Raw genomic sequence first — 5081 nt, 5'->3', positions numbered from 1 at the left:
TGCCAGACTTATCATTATCTTGCATCTGCTGAATCCTGAACTTCTTTCAGAACGTGTAATCAGCGTATCATTAACAATCAAACCTTTCCATTTAAATTCATTTCACTTGACTAATCTGACTTTTTTCTTATTAGTTTTTCTCTATTCTACGTAACATGGACGTAGATAAAAACATAAAAAAAAAAACGAGTCAAAAAATTTACGTTTTGATTCAAATCGAATCTTTTTTTAATTTAGTTAGTGTTTAAATTAAGTTTTTTTTAATCAACTATTTAAATTAATTTAAAGAATTAAAAATTAAAGAAAAAAGAGAAGGAGCGTAAACCAGGCGGTGAGGGTACAACGAGGGTCGGTCGGTTACAAAATCGAAGCAAACTTGCATGAGCACGAAGAAAGCAAAACCAACAATGGATTCAAATTCTTATCCCTTGGATTTGGTTCGAATGAAGTCTTCATTCGCACGAGAAATTTATCATTAGCCGATATCAATTGCAACGTAATCAGAAACTTGCACGTTCTTTTAACAAGAATGTTGGCTCAATCCCGCAAAATTGCAAATTCATAAAAGATCGGCGCTTTCCTACTTATGAACTTCGAGCGATGGAACGGATCGATAGAGAAGGCGAAGATTGATGCAAGGAATTCTCGCACGTGTCCTCGCCCTCCGGAGTGACTTATAAGCAGCATGCACCGCCTTTTGGCAAAGCCGTAGCTAGTTAAGATGGATTTTTCGATGTGTGCTCAAAATTGATGATAATGCAAGATTTGTATTAAACCCCAAAAATTTTAGGAAAAATCATTTAACCCTATGTCTACATTTTTTAAAGTTAGAATAGATTCAAAAGGGTTTTATTTATTGTTTGTCATCCATTAGATAGTTTCGACCAAAAAAAAAAAACATTGGAAAGTCATGGCATCCCTAGTGCAATCCTAATACATAACGTATTTTAAACGTGTCGAAAATTTCTATTTTTTTAGAAATGTCATGTCAACATGTCGTATCGCTTATTGTGTGTGCGGGTCACGCTTGTCTTTTTGCCAAAGACACCAACAGGTGATCAAATTCTCCAATTATACTTTGCTGTTTCAGATGTCTTTTCCAGATGGTTTCATCCGGCCCAGTTTATGGTCGTGTCCCCAAAAACAGCCCCTACGTGCCGATATTTTCTTCTGCGGGTCATCCATTGCTTCCAATCTGTGAGTGACCCAATAAGACACCACAAAATCTCATGCACAATTGAAGAGATACCAAGCGGTGATTATTGGATTATTCACTGGTTTAGTCAAAGTCGTCTGAGTCATCCCACGAGTCACCGAGCCGTTGTTGTGATCCCACGGTCATCTCCGTTGAGCCATGAGTCCCGCCGCAACCCGTTGAAGTCGAGCTGTCACCGACGCCGCAGCTGCCACCGTGGCTAGGCCTTGTCGTAATCCCCGCCGTGGATCCTCAAACGCGTTCCTGCTGTACTACGGGTGATAATCATCTATCAAGTCTAAGCAGCGTCTCTTGTTTCCCCGAAGTCCACGGTCAAGGAAGAGCTATTAGAGTCTTTTGATTAATTGAGCCTAAATCATGAATCCGTCTTCTTTCAGCTGTTGTCCAGATGTGACACTAACGCTGTAGGCTTTTGATTTTGTTTTTATGCAAGTCAAAGAATACTTTGACAGGGAAAGCTTGAACAGGTGATGACCGCGGATTCTGAAGGAAGAAACAGGCCATGCAATAACAAGCTGAGCCGTTGCCGAGCTACCCAGCCTCTGTCCGGCCGTGCGTACAAGACCCTCCCGAGCCAGTCCATTGGTTCGCAAACCCAATTCGAATTAGGAAAGTGAATTTCGCAAGATAAGGTAAAATTCTGACTTTTTTTTAGAATTAGAATATTTACATGCCTACTTTGAGCATATTGCATCATCTCTAAGCTTATAGAAAGAACATCTAATCATGCAGAGATTTAAATCCGATAGGTTGATCTGTAAAATTACAAATTAAAAATGGGATTTAAATATCGCGATATCTTTGGTTATCCACTTTCCAATTTTGAAGCATTTTATCTTTAGAATATTTGATCGCATGATTGAAGATTTTAAAAGATATTGCATGGAGATAAATTTCCATATAGGTTTAGATTGCATGCCATACGGGATAGATTGCATATTCAATTTACATTCCTGGATTAGAGCATTCTAGATAATATTTGCATGTTAAATTAAATCTTAAAATCATTTAGATTAGATTGCATTCTAGGATAGAATTTTCATGTTCAAATAGATTTTTATGTCTAAAACTAACTTTTTGGCAAAATTCAAACCCTAAAATATGCAAGATAATTATCTTTAGGCATAGTTTCAATTAGGGTCATAATTAATTTCGAAAATAGCAAAAAAATGTCATCATGTATACATGTCGTATTTGCCATGTCATTTAAGTATGTCATTTAGAGTCGCATGTTAAGTTAATTAATTCATCGTGTAGATTGCATGTTAGAATTAATTTAATTGCATGTCATATAGAGTTAGTCATATAGTTAATTGAATTCATCCCATGTTAGGTTAGCAAACATTTGCGCGACATTAGTTTTCATATGCATTCTTAGGGAAGATGGCTTTCATCTATATAATTGCATTTAGATTAAAATTCATGCATTGCATATAGATTAGATTTCACTTAAAAAGTGAATCCAAAAAGAGAGAATATTACTTGGCGCATGCTCCAAATGTTTTCATGAAATAAAATGGTACCAAAAGGACGTTAAAGTAATCTAGCATAACCAAGTCCCTGGACTCATAATATATGGTTCATAAAAATAAAATAGTTTTCTCCCGCTATTTTATTTAGGTTTCTAATCAACTTACCTACAATGATTAGTGGCAACTCCTATTGAATATTCTTTATGAAATTGAACCTAAGTTGCGTTTTAATAGAGTTTAGGAGAACTCGAACTAGGTTAGTTAATTTAATTAACTTAATAATCCATTAACCTAAATATAATTTTTAGGTCGCGACCCCCTAAAGATGGCAAGGATGTACTAAATGTCTTGGTTTGAATCAATTTGATTCAAAGGTCTCTCGAGTTCACGGATCTTTACATATGCCGTTCACGTTGAGTTTATGTGTGTTAAAAGCAACAAAAAAAAAATACTGAAAATAAAAGGAAAGGAGAACTTGAATAATGTGAAAGGATATGCCAAAAGTTCAATCTTAAGCTAATAGATAGAGAGAAATTCCATGTATATAAACAGCATATTAATCACGTAAACAAGGAGAGGATACATTCAAAACCCTTCTCCCATGCAAGACAACCTCTCTCTCTCTCTCTCTCTCTCTCTCTCTCTCTCTTACCAGGTCAAGACAACACATGAGGGGCTGCACATTCAAAATAAACTCGGGCGAATTTTCCTCTAATATCTTGTTAGAACATTCGACTGCAAAAAGGTGGATAGAAGCCACATGTAGGTGAAAAAACATATAAACCTTGAAGATAAGCAATGTGGAATAGTGTAACATTACGATTTGTTCAATGGGTAATATCAGCAAAAGCTTGATGCATCTGCCTGTCTTCTCGCATACATGAGCAGAAAATAGTAATGAAGATGGATTACAAGGGCTAAGCATGGATTATAGATGCCTGTCTCCTCGCTTTTCTTCTTCTTCTTATTTCGGAATCAGCTCTTTAAGGTTAGGAGCCAAAACAAATACGTCCCGGGTAAGCTTACTTATGCTGGTAGGATTAAGTACAAGGCAGAATCTTGAGTATAGAACCTTGGCATGCTCTTTCTATATGTAAGAGACTTATATCATCATCTGCTCAACTGCTTAGGGGAAGTAACATTGTTCGAATTCTCAACCACGCACACATGATGATGGATACATACGAGCAGGAGGATGTTTACATCGTAAACACCTGCAGCTTAGGGCCTATTTGGTAACTTTTATGTTCCAAAAAAGTGATTCTGATTAGAATCAATTTTTTTGATTTTGTTCTCTGGATGAGTTTTAGAAAATCAGAACGCGTTAGGTAATCGCATAAAATTTCTGTTCTCGGAACGCAAATGCATTTGATAACTGCACAAAATTTCTATTCTGGAAAATAATTTCTCCTCCCAATTTATCATTTCAATCAAATAATTACATAATCACATTTGATACCATGCGGATGGTCACCGATTAGGAAAAATCGAAAGGCAAAATTACCAAAAGCGGGATTGGCCAATTGAATTTTTTTTAGAATTTTCGAGATTTTTTGGAATGATTTGTCCATGAGAGAAAAAATCGTCATTTGAGAGAAATCGAAAGGCAAAATTGTCAAAAATAAGATTGACCAATTGAAATGGTCCATCTCCTAATTTTTTAGATTTTTTTGAAATTTTTTGGAACTTTTTCTGATTTTTTTAGATTTTTTTTTATGAATTTTCCATTTTTTGGATTTTTTAATCATTTTCTATTTTTTATTTTTTATTAATTTCATAATTTTTATTTAAAAAATTATCCGGACCGGGTCGGGTTGACCCGGCCCACGCCTCGCGGGCACCCGACAAAAGTGAAAGAAGACTATTGTTGCCTTTTTTATTCTCAAAAGTGCAATTTTTTTTTAGAAATAACTTTTTTTTTCTTATTTTTGGAGCAGAATCAAAATCATTTGCGTTACCAAACATATTTCTGATTCTTTTTTCTTTCAGGAAATGAAAATAGAAAAACAAAAACGTTACCAAACAGGCCCTTGATATCTCAGAAAACTCACGAGAGGTTCCAAGCTACCTACAAGAATCCCGAGATCGATATCTTTGTCTTCAAACTTTTTTAAGAAAGGATGACTCAGAAATGACAGATGGAATTCATTGTCAAATAACCATTAGGCAGAATGTTAGATCTCAAACAGTTTACAATCACATGTCACTTACCAAAAAAGGTCCAAAGATGTAGATCTTTGTTGAGGCTCCTTTTGTATGCTGAGAACCGCAGAGGAAAGTGCATGTCAAAAAACAATAGTGAGTTCTGATTCTACAAGGAGAAGATGAGGAGAAAGTCGAGGAAAGTATCGTGATTCATCTTTTGCATTCATTTTGGCTCATGCCCAGCCCCA

The sequence above is a fragment of the Rhodamnia argentea genome, chromosome 4, assembly GCF_020921035.1.
Source record: "Rhodamnia argentea isolate NSW1041297 chromosome 4, ASM2092103v1, whole genome shotgun sequence".
Classification (NCBI taxonomy): domain Eukaryota; kingdom Viridiplantae; phylum Streptophyta; class Magnoliopsida; order Myrtales; family Myrtaceae; genus Rhodamnia; species Rhodamnia argentea.
Note: the sequence above shows the minus strand (reverse complement) of the source record.